The following is a 25177-nucleotide window of genomic DNA, read 5'->3' as shown; positions in this document are numbered from 1 at the left end:
ATATACGTATATATATATACATATATATATATTTATTTGGATGTTTGTATATATATAAATATATATATATTTGTATGTTTGTATATATATATATATATATGTGTGTATGTATGTGTGTGTATATATATATATATATATATATATATATATATATATATATATATATATATATTTTAGGGGTGTAACGGTACACAAACATTTCGGTTCAGTACGTACCTCGGTTTAGAGTTCACGGTTCGGTTCATTTTCGGTACAGTAAGAAAACAAACAAATATAAATTTTTGGGTTATTTATTTACCAAATTTTTAAACAAAGGCTTTATCCTTTTAACATTGGGAACACTATACTAATTCTGCCCATGTTAATCCACATTAAACTGCCTTAAGTTGTTGCTTTGATTAAATACAATGACAAAACCTTTCTTCTACACATAAAAAGTGCAACATTAAACAGCTTCAACTCAACTCATCATGCTTAATTTATTACAGCATTTGGGAAGCCGGTAGTTGACTTTTATTATGTAAATGTTATATTGTTGTCAATGGACCCTGCTATTCAAACTAGGCTGCTACATTACTAATGATTAATGTAACTATAGCAGAAAAAATAGTACAACAGCAATAGGAAAGACTATTCATCCCCGTACACCATGGAGTTCAATGCAATAACAGACAGACAGGGCTTTGCTACCCCTAACACACACACACGCACACACACGCACACAGCAAAATGAGCTAACGTTACGCTAAAAGCTAACTAGCCTTCACCTAAAGCCAGGACTGCGAGTGAGCTGAGCTGCAGTTTAAGTTTCTAGAAGGTCAACGGGCTCCTAGTGATGTTTAGAAAGTCGTTGACTTGGAAGTGTTATTATTATTTGGGGAGAGTCTGCTGCTCCCCTGCTAAACTCATATCTGCTCGACGCTCAAGCATTGACAACATGCGTTCTGAATACGCACTGCTGATTGGCTCTTACATCGCTCTGAATACACACTGCTGATTGGCTTTGTATGTAACCAATCAGATGTTTGTGTGGGCGGGACAATGCTTGCTGCTGAGACAGAGGCAGAAGGCAGAGTGCTTGTGAAGACTTCTGCTTATAAACTCGTTCGGTACGCCCGCGTGCGGAACCGAAACCCCCGTACTGAAATGGTTCAATACAAATACACGTACCATTACACCCCTAATAAATACTGATAAAGTTGAGGAATGCTCATCAAATACTTTTTTGGAACATCCCACGGGTGTGCAGGCTAATTGGGAACAGGTGGGTGCCATAATTGGGTATAAAAGCAATGCTAAGTAATTCACAAACAAGGATGGGGCGAGAGTCACCAATTTGCAAGCAAATTGTCGAACAGTTTTAGAACAGCATTCAAGGAATTTAGGGATTTTACCATCTACGATCCGTAAAATCATCAAAAGGTTCAGAGAATCTGGAGAAATCAATGCACGTCAGCTATGATATTATGGACCTTTGTTCCTTCAGGCGGTACTGCATCAAAAACTGACATCAGTGTGTAAAGGATATCACTACATGGGCTCAGGAACACTTCATAAAAGCACTGTCAGTAACTACAGTTGGTCGCTACATTTGTAAGTGCAAGTTAAAACTTTACAATGCAAAGCGAAAGCCATTTATCAACAACAACCTGGAATTCTGCCGGTTTCTCTGGGCCCGAGCTCATCTAAGATGGACTGATGCAAAGTGGAAAAGTGTTCTGTGGTCTGACATTTCAAATTATATTTGGAAACTGTTGTCATCCAAGCAACGTTATCATGGACGCCCCTGCTTATTTCAGCAAAACAATGCCAAGCCTCGTGTTACAACAGCGTGGCTTCGTAGTAAAAGTGTACGGGTACTTTCCTGGCCCGCCTGCAGTCCAGACATGTCTCCCATCGAAAATATAAGGCGCATCATAAAGCGTAAAATACGACAGCGAAGACCGCGGACTGTTGAATGACTAAAGCTCTACATAAAACTAAAATGGGAAACAATTCCACTTTCAAAGCTTCAACAATTAGTTTCCTCAGTTCCCAAACGTTTATTGAGTGTTGTTAAAAGAAAATGTGATGCAACAAACTGGCGAACATGCCCTTTCCCAACTACTCTGGCACGTGTTGCAGCCATGAAATTCTAAGTTAATTATTATTTGCAAAAACAAAACAAAGTTTATAAGTTTGAACATCAAATATTTTTTATTTGTAGTGCATTCAATTGAATATGGGTTGAAAAGGATTTGCAAATCATTGTATTCCGTTTATATTTACATCTAACACAATTTCCCAACTCATATGGAATCAGGGTTTGTACTTTGGAAGGAATTTGTACCCCATTTCATTTAATTCTCCTTAAAATATTCTCATGTTGCACAATGAGATTTAAGCATGGGATAGAGCAGGGGTCTCAAACTCAATTTACCTGCGGGCCACTGGGTGCAGAAACTGGCTGAGGCTGGGCCGCAAGAAACTATTTCTTAAAAAAAACTAACATGCACTTTTTAATGAATTCACCTCTAGGGAAATCCAACCCTCACGATTTTCTCAGGAGACTCCTGAATTTCAGTGCACCGCCCAACAATCTACCGGTGCAACCATTTTTCCGAATTTGTCACAATTTTCATCCGTCTGATTGTAAAAGAGATCCATCAACTTCATTCTTAACATTTCTTCACAAAAAAAAAATCTTTAACATCAATATTTATGGAACATGTCCACAAAAAATCTAGTTGTCAACACTGAATATTGCATTGTTCGCATTTCTTTTCACAATTCATGAACTTGCGTTCATATTTTGTTGAAGTGTCATCCAACAAATACTGTATATGTTTATTACGTTTTTATGACTGACTGCTATTTTTTAGAATGTTTTTGATAAATTTTACTTGCCACGTAGCGTACCATCAATTACAGTACTACTGCTCTACAACTCGTCATTGCCTACATAACACAACTAAAGTGACTTGTTGTGCGAGATTTGTGCAGAACAACGTTGGTGACTGCAAGATGTACTTACTCAACAGCCATACAGGTCACACTGAGGGTGGCCGTATAAACGAGTTTAACACCGTTACAAATGTGCACCACACTTTGAACCCACACCAAACAAGAATGACAAACACATTTTGGGAGAACATCCGCACCCTAACACAACTTAAACACAAGAGAACAAATACCCAGAACACCTTGCAGCCCAAACTCTCCCGGGCTACAATATACACAACCTCATCAGATGCAAGTAGGGAGAGTGGGGGCATGGGGGGTTGGTGGTAGCATGGGTGTGCGTATTGTAGCCCGGAAGAGTCAGGGCTGCATGGGATTCTGGGAATTTGTTCTGTTGAGTTTATGTTGTATTACGGTGTGGATGTTCTCCTGAAATGTGTTTGTCTTTCTTGTTTGGTGTGGGTTCACAGTCTGCACATATTAGTAACAATGTTAGTTTTTTTACGGCCACCCTCAGTGTGACCTGTGTGGCTGTTGACCAAATATGTCTTGCAACATCACACGTGTACTGCTCAGCCAAATGTAACAATCAAATAGGCTTGCACGCTACCAGTACAGGATTCAGGGGGCATTAAGAACAGTGCCATTCCGGCACCCTCTAGCATTTATAATAAATGACAGTAGAGTAAGCACACGTCTGATTGAGGAGTCATAGTGTAATGACCTTGCATTTACACTTAGTGTAGTGTTGGAGTCCGACTTTTTGTGTGGCTCTGAACGCATCAGAGCCACATACACCAAAGAGTTGGTCTTGGCCAAGTTTATATTTATGGTACAAAATGACCAGTTTTGCTCGACAGACGTTTTTTTACTCATGTTTTTATTGTGGTCACAACCAAAAATAAAACGTTTTGGTTCGTAAAAGTGATTGATGGAAATTATGTCCTCTTTAAAGCATTGCGAAAGACTGCAATGAACTGTGTTGAGGATTATTATTGTAGCTGTTAGGGCCGTTTGTCGTCACTCACAGCCATATTGCGAAATCCTATAGAACAAATTATGTTAATTTTGTTTATAGTTCCCCGCGACCCCGAAAGGGAATAAGCGGTAGCAAATGGAAGGGATGGATGTTTATAGTTCTGATTTTTTTTAATTTAGTGTGCGGCATAGATTTGCTGTGCTCAGAGGACGCATCAGCAGTGCGCAATTGCCCAGGCGTGCACCTTAGAGGGAACGTTGATCCCACCCCCATTTCTATGAGGAATTCCGGCTGAGTTTTGTTCACCATCTAGGGTCAATTCCTTGGGAGGTGTGTTGACAGGACGACATGACAGTAACTTGCCATTGTCCCTAACTATGCCACGCCATCTCCATAAAAATAGCCATCTTTTCTCTTCTTTCACATTCTGTTTTCAACAAGCATGTGACAATCCTGTCGACCAATCAGCTTTATCCAGTTGAAAATGTGCCGAAAAATGGGATAGGACCAGAAGTTTTGGGCTATTAAGCGTAAGCCAAAAACAACCAAATCCCCCCAAAAAATAGTGTGTCAAAGTGAACTGAAGGATAGAACAGGGATTTTTACAGATTATGACAAATACCGACTGAAGTGACATTGTTCAATAGGCGGACGTGACGATTGTCAGTTAGGGGCTGTTTGTGATTGTTACAAAAAAAGCTATCATCCAGGAGTGTTCGCATTTTTTCGTGTGACTCTGTATTTGCCTTCATGTCGTGTAGAGATACTCAAAGATTGTGACTGTTTGCCTTCAAAATCACAGTTTTCTAATGCAACGCTCACTGACCTGAGCTGCAGAGTTCTTACTTTCGCACTGTGCCTTGCAGGGTGGTACCACAAAAGGATGAGTTGGGTTTTCTGAAGTTTTCCTCCCCTTTTTTATTTTAAAACCAAAGATGTTTTTGTTTTATTACGGCTTTGTGTTTGTGCCATTTGGGGTTCAGCACACACCTTCTATGTAATTGCTCTATTGGGGCCTTGTCTCTGGCTCTAAGCCTGTCACCATCACTCTCACTCTGTCTTTTCTATCCGTTGCTCTTTGGCCTCCCTCTTTTTTTTTCTCAAACTCCCCCCCCCCCCCCCACCCCCCATCTACTCCCCCCACATGGCTCATTATGGATGATCCCCACCTGCCCTATCTAGAGAGTCTGCTCGCACACTTTCGTAGCAAATGTTCTATGCAACAAGATAGACGTGAAAGCAGAAAGACGACTGGCATTACTGTCCTGTCTCCCACACAACAATTAACCTTTACAGCTGAGGCTACTCAACTGGCAGCCTGCGAGCCAAATATGGCCTGGGGCTGACAGTTAAGAACGTCAGAACATTTTTACACCGCCAGATCACTATCGTATACAGGATATTTGGCTGGAGTTTCTTTAACAGCAGCAGTCCACTGCATAGGAAACTGGTTCTCAGGACGAGGTGTGGGATCTTCATCTAGCGTTCAGCCAGCAGTCGAAAATCTTTGACTAGCATGTTTGCCTTAAATTTTTAAAGCGGACCTGTGAGGATGTCAATCGACACAAAATACTTCATTGTAGTTGAGATAATATGGATTGGATATGCTTCAGTGTACATTTTGCGTACATTTTATTCCACAGTCACTTTTATAACCCTTTTCTGCAAAATGTTCGACTGTGGAGTTGTTCCCACATTGCAAAGAAAACCACGGCCCACCCCCTCCAAAAGTTTAATTTATCTTTTGAAAAAGTACGCTGTTTAAATATATATCTTGAAGTCGTCACTGCTCTTTTTTCCAGAAACGGTCGAAAAATAAACTCCTTGAACATTATGTAAATTCACCTAGTCACAACATTAAGTACACCTGCACAATCTGATCGATTCAGACTAAGCATAAGAAAAGCTGCTTTTAGCAACATTTATGTCACTGAATGTCACACACCGGGGTTATTATGCACATGTCAAGATTAGGGCTGCAACTAACGATTATTTTGATAGTCAATTAGTCAATAATTCTAATGCTTAATCGGATGATAAAGCGTACGCATATTTAATGGCTGTAATTTTTCCAATGACTTCTAAATGCAGGTTAAGTTGTTTTAGGCATGTGCTTACTAACAACAAAGATGACTAAATCGTTCATAAATATTTATCTTTTGTAACTGTGCTGCTCATTCAGCTGTTAAACAAATTTTATCTTTTACAACGTCGTCAAATTGTTGTAGCCCTATTCATGATTCTATTTCTTTGTTTTCTCATGGTCTGAAGCAGAGGGGGGCTCCTTCCCCTCTGGTTGAAAACTTGACTTAAGGTGTAAATTGGTGCTCCAGCTCACGGTGACGTCACAACGTAGCTAGATTGTAAAACCCTGTGAACAGAGGCTTCTAAAACGGTGTGTTAGCGCACACCAAAATACATGGAGAGTATGATTTAAGCTTCGACCTTTTTTCATACGAGTATCCAATGTAACAATAGGCTGGGCGATATATCGATATACTTTTTTCTGTATGATATAGAAAATGACTATATCGTGATATTCGAGTATACGTTCTCACGCAGTTGCTTTTAGTTCCGGGCATTACACTACAGGCGTTTCTCACTCTTTGTTGTCTCTCCTTTTCACAGAGACATAAAACAAGTGCGCCTTCTTGCATACGTCACATACGTATACACGCTCGTGGAGCCGGAGGTAGCGGCATGGGTAACGTTAGCTGTGGTGTGAGTGGTAATATGAGAGAAAGAAGGTGCTAACCTGGTAACTAATGAAAGAAGAATTAATTCCCATGAAAAACAGCACTTGGGTCCATCGTCTGGTGGTGGTTTTGCTTCAAGTGGGAATATGTCGAACAGACAACCATAATTTTTCAAGTGTGAGGCAAAAGCATTGCTACAAAATGCAGCATTACTTCTAATATGTAGCATCATTTGAAAAGTCAACCGCTAGAGAATGAAGAGTGCTTGAAACTCTGCATGTCAACATCTCCGTTTGGTGCCACACCCACAAAATGCCGAGGCAACCTTTTCCACATCAACACCATATGAAAAAAATGGTCAAAAACAGAAGGAGATAACATCCGCAGGAACCTACCACATAACGAAGGACATGCACTATTTGATTTCCTATTATGCAGCTAATTTTTATTTTTTACGGATATTGAAATATCTTGTGTGACAACATGCACAAAAGTGCACTTTATTTGTTTTAAACTTCTGGGTGGCAATCTGTACAAAAACTGCACTTTAATTTAGTGTTGTTTTGATATGTCATCTTAGTGGCATTATGCAAAAAAGTACTCTCATAGCTTGACTTGGCCTTAAAATATCAAGATATTAAAAAAAGGCCATATCGCCCAGCCCAACGTAACAACATTTATAAGTTAGACTAAATTAGACGAGATTTATTGTTTGTCCTCTCTTGGTCAGCAGAGAGGATCTTTGACAGAGCGTACGTTGGTATCGTATACAAATATTAGCCCAGTAGAACTATTCAGTTTAGTGTCGTGACTTCCATCCCTACCTCCTCTTGAGTTGTGTCCGTAGGTTGATAACTGCAGGCAATTTTCATTTGAATGCCCCGCCCCCCACATCACCCACTCCAGCCTGGTTCCCATGCTTAAGGCTTACTTTGAAGCGTAATGGATGTGGTCAGTTGCAGCTGCTGGCAGGCTAGCAAGGCCACTATCATAGCAGTTATCTGCCGGCCTGAGTAGCCTGTGATGAATGGACGCAAACAGGACGTCTCTGTTGATCAATGCGCCTCTCATGCCGAGATGAGAGCCAGCCTTATCAAATTCCACTTTATTTGTAAACTTTTCCATCCAATTCACAGCCTCAGTAGGGCCATTGATCTTTGATCGTCTGTTTTGAATAAAGGACCAGCACCGTTCTGTATCTCCAACCATCCATGACAACAGCAATTGCTACAGCCATAGCAAAGCATGCAAACATCGCATTGATCAATATTCACCGGGAAGGTGAGGATTGTTGTGTGTAAAGCCACTGTTCCAGTCATCAATTGTACTCCTACATCATCCAAGGAGTACAATTTATGGCAATTGAGTATATAAGAAATATTTCTAGAAAAGCAACAGGGGAGTAATTTTTTAGCCAGAAACTGTAATGCCGTATAAAGGATAATTGATTAGAGCTGCACCATTGATCAACATGAGGTTTTATAGTGTGCAATTATTAATCACAGGAGGCTAGGTTTTTTATTTTTTTTATTTTCTCAATCTGTAGATTAAATCAGAATATTGTATCTTTGGCCTGATGACCAATCAAAAATGGTCACAGGAAACAGTACTGTGCAGCCGATGCAGTCAGTATGCTAATAAGCTTAGCCTTGTATTACCGTACAGTATCTGAAAACAAACCTTTAATGGTGACAGTGTGAAATGAAGCATCTCCGGTGAAAGCATTACGAGGCCTGTCAACTTAGTTCAAGACGGGTGGATGACAACGCGGCCACGACAAGCTGCCAAGGACAGTGCAAGCAAACATCGGTGTTGTATACGTAAAAGTAGATTATTGCATATTTTTGTAATCTGCAGCAACTTCAGACAAGGCTTCTTTCACTCATCGTTCTATCAGTTTTATGTATTCAAATGGATAAATCTAAAAATGTAAAAATTAGTTGCTATTGCAATTTTTGGCAGATAAAATCACAATTTGGTTTTTTCTTGTGTAGTCTCGTGCAGCCCGAGCGTTGATATTTTCAAACAAAGGAAATGCATAGAAAAATACATGTTTTTAAAAATAGTCCTGTTTGTGTGAACATGAAGATACTAGCGGTGGGAGTCGTTGGGCACCTCAAATTTTGAATACGATTACGATTCAGGAGCTACGATTTGATTTCAAATCGATTATTGATGCATCTTTATGTTTATTGATGCAGTTTCACATTTCTTTTTGTGTCACTAAACAAGCGTTTATTACTTGCAATATTAAAAAAACTGTGCATTTGTAATAAGACACACCAAAATTTTTTCTCACATTTACTGAATGAATTGAGATGTGCGCAAAACTGGACAATAAGGAACCGAGGATGTGCAATTCAATCTAGGGCTGGGCGTAATATCGATACACACGATATATCGCAGGTTTGTCTCAGTGCGATACTGAAAATGACTATATCGTGATATTCGAGTATACGTTCTCATGCAGTTGCTTTTACCTGCGGGCATTACATTACAGGCTTTCCTCGCTCTTTGCTGTCTGTCCTTCTCACAGACAAGCGCATCTTCTTACATACGTCACATACTGTCATGTCATATGTCACATACGTATACTCCCTCGCCGAGCAGAGAGGTAGCAGCATGGGTAACGTTAGCTGTGATGCTAGCGGAGCCGTTCGAGTGGTGATACGAGAGGGGAAAAGGTGCGAATGAAGGAAGAATTAATTCCAAGAAAAACAGCAGGGGTCCATCGTTTGGCTGTGGTTTGGCTTCAAGCGGAAATATGTTGTACAAACAACCGTAATTTGTCAAGTGTGGGCCAACATCGTTGCTATAAAAAGTAGCTTTACTGGTAATATGTAGTATCATTTGAAAAGTCACCCGCTAGAGAAGGAAGAGTGCTTAAAACTCCGCTAATCAACATCTCCATTCGGTGCCACACGCCCAAACCATCAAAATGCAGAGGAAAACATTTCCAGATCAACATCGTATGAAAAAAATAGTCAACAACAGAATTTAATGTCCGTAGTAACCTACCACATAGCAATGGACGAACACTATTTGATTTCCTATTATGCAGCTCATTTTTATTTGACACTTAAAATGTCTCTGACAATCTTGCACTTTCTGTTTTGGAAATGACATGAACCTTTGTGCCATTGCTTAATAACTGTTTAATAAATACAGTTTTGGTCAATTGACTTAGTTGTGATTTCATTCTCTGCATGAAAGTTTAAAAGTAGCATATATGAATGCAGTATGAAGAAGAATGTTTTAATGTAGACACATAGAATCATCATACTGCTGTGATTATATGCATCAAGTGTTAATTTAAGGCCGAGGCAAAATATCGAGATATATATCGTGTATCGCGATAAGGCCTAATAATATAGAGATATTAAAAAAAAGACATATCGCCCAGCCCTAGTTCAATCCATGTGTTTACATTCTTTTTTTTTAAAATAAGACTATACAAAAGTACAGAAATGTGCTGTGAGTAGTAATAAGTACCATCAATAGACGTGGAACATGATAGTATCATGTTTATATACATTACTAACTTCTTTATAGTTTGCAAATACATCAAAGATGCTATTATAATCCATTTCTAATGGATAAAGCTTTGGCCTGGACAAGAGGTCATCAGGTGGTCCCCAACGTTCACCGAGTGTTTCGACCCTTAACCACAACACTCTCCGGTTGGCGGGTCAGCAGTGATTATTGGCCAGATCACTGCTCCTCTCATCCAGGCTTCCAGCTATTGTCCTCTCTTTTATGCCAGAGCCAACAGGAGGCTCTCTCCGCCGCTTCTCCCAGCCTACGAACGGCTGTTTTTCTCAAGTGACCTCTCAATCCAACCTTTGTCATCATATTCCACACAGATTGCGCAGGGAATCCTCGACAACCAACTTCCACTGTCATCAGCCATGCTGTCCACCCCTTGTCCCGGCAGTCCTGGACAAGTTGTTGGTACTTTGTTTTCTTCCTCTCTGCCGCTTCCTCACATCCCTCCTCCCACGGGACAGTAAGTTCCACCAGGATGATTTTCTTTCCCTCTGGGGACCACAAAACTATGTCTGGTCTCAGAGTGGTGGACAGTACTGCCTCTGGGAAGAGGAGCTTCCGCCCCAGGTCGACCTCCATCTACCATCCCTGGGCCAACTCCAAGAGGTTTTGGTTGGCTTGGCGTTGGACAACTGGTCTATGACCCTCTTTCACGAAGGTGATGGTGCTCAGCAATGGCTTTGTTTTGGCTGGGTGTTTCTTTCTCCTCTCTTGCTCCAAGATGTCTGCGAGAATTGCCAACAACTTGTCATGGCGCCACCTGTATCTTCCCTGGGTCAATGCTGTTTTGCACCCAGACAGAATGTGCGCCATAGTTCCTTTACCGCCACACAACCTGCACAGTGGGTCATCCCTCATTCCCCACCTATGCAAGTTGACTGGGGTCGGCAGGGTGTCATATACTGCTTGAAGCAGAAATGAGATACGAAACGGCTCCAACCTCCACAGTTCACTCCACGTCACGTTCCTCTTGGGAAGGTTCCACCTTGTCCAGGCACCTTGGGTTGCGAGCTCGATGGCTTTAGCTCTTCTTCCTTCTTCCTCAAGGTTTCAGACTTCATCCTGAATCAAGGTCCCTCCTTTCCCTGGGAGTGGACTTGGACCACTGCTGGAAATGTGATGTTCCTAGACCCTGTCTTCCAGTGCAGAGGCTTCCGATGGTATCTTTGGTACTGAGAGATGATTCTGCCTGGGCAATAGCAGTGCTAGCGGCCCACTTCCTGCCAGATCTTGTTCTTATTCCAGCTTCCCTGATCAGCCGATCTTGGGAGTCCCTATACGTCAGGGAAAGTCTGCATTTTGCGACTTTAAACTCCTCCAGAACTGAAGACAGGGGGAGCTGGAGCTGGCCAGACCTTATGTAGAGACCCGTAGATGTAAAGCTCGGGGGTATCTCCAACCATTTCCAAAGGTGCTTGTTGAACTTCCTCTCCAACCCTTCAACTGTTGTTATCGCCACTTCGTACACGGTGAGAAGCCACATAAGTCTTTGGAGTAAGCCATGCTGGTAGATCCAGCACTTGTATTTCCCAGGCAGACCAGACTTGTCAATCCTTTTCAACCATTCTTCAACCTGATTTTCGGTGCTGGAGATGCTGTTTTTATCCGTCATGGAATCATCATACCACTTTCCAAGGCATATATATATTTATATATTACTTCTTTACTTTACTATATTATGGATCACCATGTGGGAAGAGAGGGATGGAAAGAAGGAGGAAAAGGAAGGAAAAAAAGAGAAAAAAAGGGAAAAAGTGTATGCGCAATTGTGTATTTGAACAGTGGGATGTGTGTGTGTGTGTGTGTATATATATATATATGTGTATGTACAATATATATATATATATATATATATATATATATATATATATATATATATATATATATATATATATATAGAGAGAGAGAGTGAGAGAGAGAGAGAGAGAGACAGATAGAAGGTTTTGTGCGTCTGCCTCACAATATACTTTTGATTTATTGATCTGCTGAAGTGTGCTGTTTACATGAACTGATGTCCAGATAAAAAACATTGAATTGAACTGAATGGGTGCCCGATAGTAAAAGAGCTGGTCGGATCTCTCGGTGAGTTGGCTCGCTGCAGTCAGCCAAATTTTAGAACTGTTTGCATTACTTTATTTACAACAATGAAATCAATTATTGACGTTTGCTAATCGATTTTATAATCTGTCATGTCCGAATGGCGATGCATCTAAAAATGGATGATGTCTCACACCTCTAGTCGATAATTTATATATATATATATATATATATATATATATATATATATATATATATATATATATATATATATATATATATATATATATATAGTATGTATATACATATATATGTGTATATGTATATACATATATATATGTGTATATGTATATATATATGTGTATATGTATATACATATATATATGTGTATATGTATATACATATATGTGTATATGTATATACATATATATATGTGTATATGTATATACATATATATATATGTGTATATGTATATACATATATATATATGTGTATATGTATATACATATATGTGTATATGTATATACATATATATATATGTGTATATGTATATATATATCTGTATATGTATATACATATATATGTATACGTATATACATATATATGTATACTTATATACATAAATATATATTTATATATATATATACATACACACAATATGTATATGTGTGTATATGTATATATATGTATGTATATATGTATGTATGTATGTATATATATATATATATATATATATATATATGTATATATGCATGTATGTATATATGTATATTTATATATATATGTATGTATGTATATGTGTGTATATATATTTATATATAAGAAGGAGCGTTCAAAACAAGATGGAATAATCACAACGCCTCCTTTAGAAACCAGAATTTGCAGAATTCTACAGAACTCAGCAAACACATTTGGAACCTCAAAGACAATAATGTTGAATATTCAATAACATGGCAAATTCTTGCATCCAGCACACCTTACAACAGTGGTAATAAAAGATGCAACCTATGCTTAAAAGAGAAACTGTTTATTATATATCATCCAGATCTATCATCCCTCAACAAGCGCAGTGAAATCATTTCAACATGCCGCCATAGACGGAAACACCTCCTAGGTAACACATGAGCCAATCACCACACCCTACGCCTGCTTGTACCCACCCACTCTGTGCTCTATATAAACCATTGTATGTGAATGCTTCCATTAAAATCTCCTGATGATTGAGGGAACCCCTCATGAAACAGATCTGTAGAGATGAAGTAGTCTTGTGATTTTTTCCCACACCTACATATATATTTATATATGTATGTATGTATGTATATGTGTGTGTATATATGTGTGTGTGTGTGTGTGTGTGTGTGTGTGTGTGTGTGTGTGTGTGTGTGTGTGTATGTATGTATAGATATATACACACAGAAAAACATGTGATTACCGTGTCAGATCACTAACATGTGTAGTAGTAGTAGCCTTCTTTCTAGATGTGTTTTTCTTCTTGGTCTTAAAATCTGTGGGACTTTTTTTTATGAGTGGTCCTCCCTTAGCCTCTCACCCCCTCACCCTGTAGCTCTGATCTCCTGTCCCAGAGAGTAGCTTCTCGGCCTGGTAATTGCATGTCTGCCGGCCACCACACCTGTTGTTGTCACTGCAGCCCAGGAAGAGAGGTGTGTTTGTGCGTGCGTGCGTGCGTGTGTGTGCGCGTGCACGTGTGTGTGTGTGTGTGTGCGTGTGCGTGTGTTCGTGCGTGCGTGTGCGTGTGTTCGTGCGTGCGGAGGTGTACGGGGGAGTACAGTGACCTCTGCACCCAATTGCTCTGAACAACCTCCCCGCCATCAGCACCTTTCTGCCATGGGTGCAAAGCTCCAGGGAGTAGCAGTGTGTATGTGCTCGCTGCCCTCAATGCTGATTGGATTTATCTCTAACCTTCAGATTCACCTACAGTGTGTGTGTTTGTGCGTGGAAATAACATGTATCTCTGTGTATAACATGTGCATGTTTGTGTGTGTTTTTGTCCCTCCTAATCCTCCACTCTTTCTCTTGCAGAGTCGGGGTTCTTCATGAAGCCGGGGGTCAGTGGTGGTGTCCAACTAATTGGCTAAGTTAGCCCGAGGCTGTCGGCTCGTGATTGACGTTTCACGTCAAGGAGGTTTCCTTCTCCACACCAACAGCACCATCTTCCCCAGAGTAAGTATAGCACCCATGTTCTATCTACAGTGGAACCTCCATGTTTGAACTTCAATTGGTCCTTGTACTGGGAAATAGGAAGGTTTATATATTGAAGCAAATTTCTCCAAAAGAAACCAAGTAAAGATGAATGATGGGGTTCAGCCTCGACAAAATCCATATTGCTGTGTTGCATATGACGTCACATCCGTTTTTCTTCTTCGCGTGCTTCATTCACATGATGCAGCTTGAGTGTAGCATTAAAGGGGAACTGCACTTTTTTCAGGACTTTGTCTATCGTTGACAATCATTATGAGAGACAAGAAGACAAAAGTTTGTGTTTTTTTCTTGGTTTCTAACATACGAAAATTGTCTCATTCTAAGTGGTTAGCAATGCAGCTAATAGGAGCAATCAATTCTACCTGCAAAGCACTTTAAAAATGCATTCAAAAACCGTCAACAATACTTAATTTATGTTCTGTAACCTGTGTGTTTAACCAAACTGTAGTAATATTGTTATTGTAAGAGTAAACACTGAGGAACTATTTTTCTAGTGTACTAACACATTGGCGTGCTCCGGTATTAGCCGTAGAAGCTAACTACTGCAAGAAGTAAGCTAACTTGTACGTTAACACGAAATGCATTTGAGTTTGTAATGCACAAAACTGTGATAGAACACCAATCTGTACTGAGTGAAAAACATGAACAATCATATTACGGTATCTGTAAATTATTATTTCATGTTTTGTTTGTACACAGCCAGCTTGACAGTGTATAAACTGTAGTTGTAATAACACACATGACGTGCTGCATGTATCATGATCAGTAGTATAGTGACTCACTTGATGAATAGTTGTCCGATGGGCCAGCTAACCGGGGATGTTTCCAGTTGATTTGGGTAAGCACTGCATTAATTCGGCAAAGCTTGGCAGAAAAATTCCAGATTTATAGCATAACCATATTGCACCGACCTCACTCTATGGAAAGTGTCTGTTACTACATTATTTATGTTATTGCATTGTGTATATTGTACATATTACATATTTTTATGAAGGTGTCTGTTAGTGCATTATACAAAGCCCGTTTCCATTAGAGTTGGGAAATTGTGTTGGATGTAAATATAAACGGAATACAATGATTTGCAAATCCTTTTCAACCCATAATCAATTGAATGCACTAAAAGACAAGATAGTTGATGTTTAAACTCGTAAACTTTTATTTTTTTTGCAAATAAGAATTAACTTAGAATTTCATGGCTGCAACACGTGCCAAAGTAGTTGGGAAAGGACATGTTCACCACTGCGTTACATCACCTTTTCTTTTAACAACACTCAATAAACGTATCGGAACTGACGAAACTAATTGTTGAAGCTTTGAAAGTGGAATTATTTCCCATTCTTGTTTTATGTAGAGCTTCAGTCGTTCAACAGTACGGGGTCTCCGCTGTCGTATTTTATGCTTCATAATGCGCCACACATTTTCGATGGGAGACAGGTCTGGACTGCAGGCGGGCCAGGAAAGTACCCGCACTCTTTTACTACGAAGCGACGCTGTTGTAACACGTGGCTTGGCATTGTCTTCCTGAAATAAACAGGGGCGTCTATGATAACGTTGCTTGGATGACAACATATGTTGCTCCAAAACCTGTATGGACCATTCAGCATTAATGGTGCCTTCACAGATGTGTAAGTTACCCATGCCTTGGGCACGAATACACCCCCATACCATCACAGATGCTGGCTTTTGAACTTTGCGCCTACAACAATCCGGATGGTTATTTTCCTCTTTGTTCCGGAGGACGCCACTTCCACAATTTCCAAATATAATTTGAAATGTGGACTCGTCAGACCACAGAATACTTTTCCACTTTGCATCAGTCCATCTTAGCTGAGCTCGGGCCCAGCGAAGCCGGCGGCGTTTTTGGGTGTTGTTGATAAATGGGTTTTGCTTTGGATAGTAGACTTTTAACTTGTACTTACAGATGTAGAGACCAACTGTAGTTACTGACAGTGGTTTTATGAAGTGTTCTTGAACCCATGTGGGGATATCTTTTACACACTGATTTTGTTTTTTGATGCAGTACCGCTTGAGGGATCAAAGGTCCGTATTATCATCGCTTACGTGCAGTGATTTCAGATTCTCTGAGCCTTTTGATGATTTTACGTAGTGTAGATGGTAAAATCCTTAAATTCCTTGCAATAGCTCGTTGAGAAATGTTTTTCTAAAACTGTTCGACAATTTGCTTACAAAGTGGTGACCCTCACCCCATCCTTGTTTGTGAATTAATTAGCTTTTTATGGAACCTGCTTTTATACCCAATCATGGCACCCCCCTGTTCCCAATTAGCTCGCACACCTGTGGGATGTTCCAAATAAGTGTTTGATGAGCATTTCCCAACTTTATCAGTATTATTGCCACCTTTCCCAACTTGTTTGTCACGTGTTGCTGGCATCAAATTCTAAAGTTAAAGATCATTTGCAAAAACAAAAAAAAATCATCACTTTGAACATCAAATATGTTGTCTTTGTAGCATATTCAACTGAATACGGGTTGAAAATGATTCGCAAATCATTGTATTCCGTTTATATTTACATCTTACACAATTTCCCAACTCATACGGAAACGGGGTTTGTACACAGTATATACTTGCAGTCTGTATATAAAACATATTGTTATGATGGTGTTTGTCACTACATTATCTATATACTTGCAATGTGTATATAAAACATATTGTTATGAAGGTGTCTGTTACTACATTATATATATACTTGCAGTGTGTATATTGTACATATTACATATTCTTATGAAGGTCTCTGTTACTACGTTTTATTTATACTTGCAGTGTGTATATACAACATTTTTATGAAGGTGTCTGTTACTACATTATATACTGTATTTACTTGCAGTGTGAATATAAAACATTGATGCAGGGTTTTAAAGTTGTTTTAAAGACTTTGAAGGCTACAATGAGCCGCGTCTCCCAAGCGTTTATCATCTTTAAAATCCTACCTAAAAAAAAAAAAAAGATATTTGTGTTCTTGTCTTTTATAATGATTGTGAACGAAAAATTCTCAAAAAAGTGCAGTTCCCCTTGTAAACAAAGTGAGAGTGAGTGTAGAGTTTGAGCAGATTATGTCGTATTGCTACTCTGTTCTTGGGTGTCCCAGTTGTTCAAACAAAGATAGGAAAGAGCTTGCATAGAGTCCTGAAAGAAGTGGTTCATTAAGGTAATAAAGTCAGGAAACAATAGTGTGTCAAAGAAAATGTCTCTTAAGAATATCACTTCTATCATCTTGTTGAATACAATTGGACCATGCTGGTGTCTGCAGTGATCACTTTGTAACATGTTTGTTTGAACATTTAATTTATTTTGAGAAACTTTCTGTGATGCAATCAAGTGTATTCTCTACTATATTAATAGTGTTTGAGAGCAGAACTAAACATAAAGAAATGAGAAGAGATCGCATTAGTTTTTGTTCTTTTGTGGTAGCCTAGGACATCTGCTTGTACAAATAAACTGTCACGTTAAGTCCTAGTTATAAATATTGGGATTGTTGGTATTTTTGTTGTCCATTTTCATAACAGAAACTAAAACTTAGTTGTCGTGCAGGAAAGCCTTAAGTGCTTTATTTTACACAGATGACTACATTATAGCGTCTTTGGTGATATTTGTTAGCATTAAGAAAATATCCTTCATAGTATTAATAAGGTAGATGAATACATCTCAACAGCATAAACTGAATCTTGATATCGCAAGTAAACATTGATGAACAACAGGGACATCACAGCTAAATGATAAAATAAAATATGAACTTCACAGCATAAATCAATTGCAGACATGAATTGTAAATTAGACTAATATTTGTAGCAGGAAATCAACTGCAAACAAACTTTTTTTACTCATTAGCGTCAGGATCACAGCAGCACGGCACTCGTTAGGTCAATCAAATATGATACTTAGCAATTTACGAATGAATCCAATTTTGTCTTTTACGGATTAATGTTTAATTTGTGGACCCGTCAGATGTAAAAACATGTTGTTCCTCCAATCTTCTGTAAATACCATAAGTGTCAAGTAAAGTGAGGTTGTTTTTCTTCTCTTAAACCCTTTGGACTTGTATTGAGCAAGCAAAAACTAGAACAATGTTTTTGTCAAAGCATGTACTCCTGCTGTGTTGCCTATGCTGTTATTTTCCTGACAAATACACCACTTGGTGGCGCTGCTATTAAACTCTATAAGTCACACGGTTTAAACATACTCTGTCACTTTAGGGCAGGAGTCACCAACATTTTTTAAACCAAGAGCTACTTCTTGGGTACTGATTAATGCAAAGGGCTACCAGTTTGATACACACTTAAAAGCTTGCTAGTAAATAAATAAATTAAATTAAATAAAAAATAGAGGCAGCTCACTGGTAAGTGCTGCTATTTGAGCTACTTTTAGAACAGGCCAGCGGGCTACTCATCTGGTCCTTACGGGCTACCTGGTGCCCTGCTTTAGGCTATTCAGCCGAATCCCCATAAAATTTGGTGTACATTTTTGGCGCGTGTGTCAAATGTGAGAAGGATTGGTTGAAAATCATGGCTGCCATGGGAGTTAGCAATTGATTTTCCGCATGTCTTTGACTATTTGTCTAATGATAGTAACATTTTGAGGATATACACTATGTATATTATATGAACATCTTCCAAAGCATTTTGACCACAACCCATAGATAGTGCCACAATTGTCATTTGTTTGGCCATTTTGAATTTTCACTCACACTCCCACATATTTTGTCTGTATTTCTTTTTCCAAAGAGTCCGCAGACTCTTTTTGCATCAGCTGTCCTTCACCTGACTCCATGTTTCGTCTCGGTTTATCTCTTTGTGTCTCATTACTGAAGCTGCTCATCTTCCTCTTTTTCTCTGCCTGTATTTCTTGTCCCTGGAGGTGTATTACTCAGGCATTTTTAAACAACCAAATTAGGGCTGTCAAAAATACTTAATGTAATTAAGTACAAATAACTTGCATTAATCATTAGGGCTGCACATTTTTGGGTGTCCCACGATTCGATTCAATATCGATTGTTGGGGTCACGATTTGATTCAAAATTGATTTTTTTTTCAATTCAACACGATTCTCGATTCATTAACGATTTTTTCCCGATTTAAAAGGATTCTCTATTCATTCAATACATAGGATTTCAGCAGGATCTACCCCAGTCTGCTGACACGTTAGCAAAGTAGTAGATTTTTGGAAAAAGCTTTTATAATTGTAAAGGACAATGTTTTATCAACTGATTGCAATAATGTAAATTTGTTTTAACTATTAAACGAACCAAAAATATGACTTTTTTTATCTTTGTGAAAATATTGGACACAGTATGTTGTCAAGTTTATGAGATGCGATGCAAGTGTTAGCCACTGTGACGCTATTGTTCTTTATTTTATTTTTATAAATGTCTAATGATAATGTCAATGAGGGATTTTGAATCACTGCTCTGCTGAAATTATAACTTATATTGATACTGTTATTGATAATATTCATTTTTGTTTCACTACTTTTGGTTTGTTCTGTGTCGTGTTTGTGTCTTCTCTCAATTGCTCTGTTTATTGCAGTTCTGAGTGTTGTTGGGTCAGGTTTGGTTTTGGAATTGGATTGCATTGTTATGGTATTGCTGTGTATTGTTTTGTTGGATTGATTAAAAAAAAATATATAAAAAATTATAAAGCAAATTTTTAAAAATGAGAATAGATTCTAAATCACACAACGTGAGAATCGCGATTCAAATTCGAATCGATTTTTTACCACACGCCTAATAATCATTAATTACACAATTAATTTTGACTGTAGATATTTGTTTACCTTAACAATGGATGGTTACCTGAGAGGTAACCCGGCTTACTATGTAGATAGATAAATTGTACTTTATTGATTCCTTCAAGAGAGTTCCCTGAAGAAAATTAAAATGAGTCAGTGATGAGGTCAATGCATGAAACTCTGACTGTTATGTTCACTGGCAAATTTCCCTCGGACTCTCTGAATAAAACTATTTGTGCAAATTATTGTTGTGCGTTTATGTTAAACATTTAAAGCAGGAGTGTCAAACTCATTTCTATAATTGGCCACTTTTAACTTTGAAACTATATAAATGGGGAATATTATTACAAAATTGCCATTTTTTTTAATTATCATCATATTATATGCCAAAAACCGATGGAAAAGTTGCTTTCTAATACAAAGTCACGGTGGCAAGCAGGTAATGAAAGTTCCACTACTGTAGAATTAATTTTAAAAAGCGTTTCAAGGACTAAAAAAAGGCAGTATAGCTTTTTGCACCACATAATATTGAAATAAGAAGAACTACAATTGCATGTTGTAAGAAAAAATGTCTGTCAAAAGACATTTAGCAAATATACCAAAAGGCCTTATTTATATGTCGTGCCAAACGGGACAAATACATTTTAAAAAAGTTACTTAAATGTGTCATCAATTATTTACAATTTGAATTAAATACATGTTATTAAATTAATTTAATACAAAATTACTTTTAATCATTTAATGACTTTTTAAGGATTTTTTTAAAAATAATGATACATGTCAGTAATTATTTAAAGGCATATTTACAGAATTTTCCAGACTATTGAGCGCACCGACATTTAATCCGCACCCACCAAGTTTAAAAAAAAAAATATTTTTCTAAAATAAGCCTATGAAATAGTTTTTTTAATGTTTATTTACATACCCTAATTATTTCCAACAGTTCGTGTAACACGACAGTAAAACAGCTGCTCGAACAAAAGAAAAGTCATCGTCATGGACCCACTAGCTGTGGAAGCTAGCTCTTCAATCAGCTAAACATACTCAATAATTCCACCGTGACATTGTGGTGAATTTACGAAACTGAAACATTACAAAAAGAATGCCATTGTAAGTTAATAATAAACGTGTTTGCATACTTCCTTAATGCTAACAATGCGAGCTTGATTACATTACCATAGCACCTACAAATATGCATGAAAGCATTCCGACAGACATTACACATGGGATGGTATATTAGATGAGAATTGTTTTAGTTCTGTTGTAAAACTTTTAAATATTGCTTGGAATGATGAATGAAGAATCTTTAAGACCACACACACCGTAGCTGATGAAATGGGATATATTTCCGGTTCAACGCGCGAAACAGTAAGTACATTTTCAACCAGCAGCACTTGTGGTGAGCAAACTCGTCCAAAATCCAGCGCCATAGCTCAAACTATAGCACACCTTTTCAGTGTCTCTGTCGGTGTTCTATGAAAACTATTTGTTCAATACAAAAGCTGTAGTGTTCAAAACTTAATAATAATATTAATAATAATAGATTTTATTTGTAAAAAAAAAAAAAGCACTTTAAGTAGAGCAAACAACCTCAAAGTGCCACAGTGTAAAAAAAAAAGTAAAAATAATAATAGTAAAAAGATAATAAAAAGAAAATATAAAACTAGAAACAGCCCAATAGCTAGAATTAGCATGCATGTCTATAAAAAGGCTTTTTAAAAAAGATGGGTTTTTAAGCCTTTTTTAAAAGCATCCACAGTCTGAGCTGCCCTCAGGTGGTCAGGGAGAGCGTTTTCCACAGACTGGGGAGCAGCGGAGCAGAAAGCCCGGTCTCCCATTGTTCGAAGCTTTGTCTCTGGAGGTTGAAGAGGTTAGCCTGTCCGGAGCGGAGGTGTCGCTTGGAGGATTTGGGGGTGAGCAGTTCCTTGAGGTAGAGGGGGGCATTTCCATGGAGGCACTGGTGAGTTAGTAGGGAGATTTTAAATTCAATCCTGAATGGAACAGGAAGCCAGTGAAGGGACTTGAGAGTTGGTGTGATGTGGTCATGTTTCCACACTTTCATCAGGATCCTCGCAGCACTATTTTGTATGTACTGCAGCTTCTGAATGTTCTTGCTGGGGATCCTGACAAGAAGTGCGTTGCAATAGTCGAGCCTGGAGGAGACAAAGACGTGGACGAGCCTCTCGGCATCAGAGAGAGTGAGTGAGGGACGGAGTTTCGCAATGTTTCTGAGGTGGTAGAAGGAGGTTTTGCACAGTTGTTTGATTTGAGCCTCAAAGGTCAGGTGAGGGTCCATTTTAACACCCAAATTAGTGACTGAGGATGAGAGGTGAATGTTGTGGCCGGAGAAGGTGATGCTGGTGATGTTGTACGACTGAGGCTGATGTGGGGTGCCGACTAGAATGGCTTCAGTTTTGGAGCTGTTTAGTTGAAGAAAACTTTTTCATCCACGCCTTTATCTCCTCCAGGCAGTTGGTAAGTGTGGATGATGGCAGGGCTGCAGAGGGGGTTAGGTTTGTTTTCAGGTAGAGTTGAGTGTCATCGGCATAGCAATGGAATGATATTCCGTGCTGGCTGATGACATGGCCAAGAGGGAGCATGTAGAGTGTGAAAAGGGTGGAGCCGAGGACTGATATTTGAGGGACACCACAGGTGACAGAGAGTGTGTCCAACTTTGTCTCTCTCAGAGAGACGAACTGTGTTCTACCGGTGAGGTAGGACGTGAACCAGTTTAGGCTAGTGTCAGAGAGTCCGGTGGTGGAGTGTAGGCGGCGTAGGAGGATGCGGTGATTAACAGTGTCGAATGCTGCAGTGAGGTCAAGGAGGATGAGAAGAGATGTTGAGCCAGCATCAGCAGTCATCAGCAGGTCATTATGACCCTGACCAGAGCTGTCTCCGTGCCGTGGCCAGTGCGGAAACCAGACTGGAATTTTTCATAGATTTTGGTTTTAAGATGATCAAGAAGTTGGGCAACAACTACCTTTTTCAGCACCTTTGAGATGAATGGAAGATTGGAGATCGGTCGGTAGTTGGCCAGTTCTTTGTCTATGTTGGGCTTTTTGAGGAGTGGTTTGATGACTGTAGTTTTCAGGGCAGTGGGGACCTGACCAGCCTGGAAGGAGTGGTTAATGATTTTGGTGATCAAAGGACTTATGGCAGGGGTGTGGGAAAGGGGTCCAGGATATAGGTGGAGGGTTTCATCTTCCTCATGATGCCCTCAACCTCTCTCTGCGTGATGTCTGTGAAGCAGCAAAGAGGCTGGGGGGTCCCAGGCTGAGGGGTTGACACTTGGGACTGGGGGAGCAGGTGGGGTGGAGAGGGAGGAGCGGATGTTTTCTATTTTAGTCCTGAAGAAAGAGATGCAATTGTTGCATTGCTTTTGTGTGGTGTCCGAGTGTAGGTGAGTTTGGGGTTTGAGGAGATGATTTATGGTGGATAAAAGTTGTTTCGAGTTTCCAGGGCTATTATTGATGATATTGGAGTAGAACCGGGACCGGGTAACACTGAGGGACTTTGAATAGGCTTTTTGGTGTTTTCGACGGCTATTTTGTGAACAGTGAGTCCTGAGTCCATGAAACGCCGTTCAAGGACACGTCCAGCTCTCTTCATCTTCCGCAGCTCGTCGGTGTACCAGGGGGCTGAGCGCATGAAGGTGACTGTTCGGGTTTTGACAGGGGCATGGAGGTCTAGGAGGCTGCTCAGCGAAGTGTTGTAGAAGTCTACTGACTCAGTGACTGATGGGATGTTGACAGAGGAGAGATGCTGGAGGTCAACAGCCAGGCTGTCTGGGTTAATGTTTTTTATATTCCTGAAACTCATTTGGCGTTTGGGACTGTCAAGGGGGGACATACAAGGCAGCTCCATTGAAATGGCCTTGTGGTCAGACACACCCAGCTCATATACTAATAGGTTGCAGATGGGGACAGAGTTGGTGATGACAAAGTCAAGAGTGTGGCCCCTGCCGTGTGTTGGAACATCAACATGTGTCAAGTTGAGGCAATCTAAAAGATGCAGGAACTCAGCAGCAGACTGGCAGGAGGGGGTGTTGACATGAATGTTAATATCTCAAAGTATCATAATTTTGGCTGACGTTGTATCTCTGGGATGAAAGCAGAGTTTGTTTTGGGGGGTCGGTAGATCAGGAGCATGGTCATGGAAAAAGGGGGTTTGCATTTAAATGCAAGGCATTCAAATGAGGAGTACACAGGCAGGGGCATGGGAAACAAACCCAATTTCCTTTGGTGTACAACAGCCAGGCCACCACCACGACCAGTGTTGCGGGCTTTTTCTAGGTATCCATAGCCAGAAGGACAAGCTTCATTCAGAGCAGAGTAAACCCCTGGTTGATACCATGTTTCCGTGAGACACATGAAGTCAACCTGTTTGTCAATTGAGGGATTGTGCATTCAAAAGTTAAATTTTGACTTTTGTTGAGGTGGTGAGTTTCTGCAGGGGCTGCAGCAGGCTGAAATCCACTCCACGTGTTCTGTCCTGCTTGATGTGTGGAGGTCTCGCGGTGCTTCCAGTGCTGTCATGCAGTGGTCTCGTGACGTTTGCAGTGCTACTAACGACAGGAGCGACAGCGCTCTGATGACGTGTCAAATGTGTGACAGGGGTCCAGATGGATGGAATACACTGATCAAGCTGTTGGTGGTGGACAAACTTTTTCCGACAGCTTCTGTGGATATATCGGGGCCGACGCAGAAGTCCGAGTTCATTGATGATGGGGATTTTTTATATCCAAGAGTGATTGTGGAGTTGAGCCGGAGGAGTTTGTAGATGGAATATCTGAACGTCATGCTGTCCAAGGGAGGATATTGCCGAGCCCAGCTAACCGCTAGCCAAACGGCGTTAGCCAAAAAGTTCAATAAGAAGGCTTCGGTCCCAGCAACGAAGGCTAACCGCAAAATACCTCTCAGGACAATGTCTGTGTCCAAAACCAGTGAGGATCGTCTTGCAGCGGTGGGGAATAGCTCTCCGTCACGGTGGTTGGATGAATGGATCCAGTGAGCAGGA

The 25177-nt window shown here is 39.7% G+C and overlaps 1 protein-coding gene across 5 annotated transcripts in view; it reads left to right on the top strand.

Annotated features, from left to right (window-relative positions):
- The window catches only part of plxnb2b (plexin b2b), a 523376-nt gene that overhangs the window by 125764 nt on the left and 372435 nt on the right, over positions 1-25177 (top strand). For all 5 annotated transcript variants that reach the window (XM_061916746.1, XM_061916747.1, XM_061916748.1 and 2 more), the window contains one exon: positions 14239-14379. The gene's annotated coding sequence lies outside the window, so the exon portion shown is untranslated. The remainder of the gene's footprint in view (positions 1-14238; positions 14380-25177) is intronic.

This window comes from Nerophis ophidion, linkage group LG12 (genome assembly GCF_033978795.1).
Source record: "Nerophis ophidion isolate RoL-2023_Sa linkage group LG12, RoL_Noph_v1.0, whole genome shotgun sequence".
Lineage (NCBI taxonomy): Eukaryota > Metazoa > Chordata > Actinopteri > Syngnathiformes > Syngnathidae > Nerophis > Nerophis ophidion.
The sequence above is the reverse complement of the archived record's forward strand: the minus strand, read 5'-3'. Positions and strand labels throughout refer to the sequence as shown.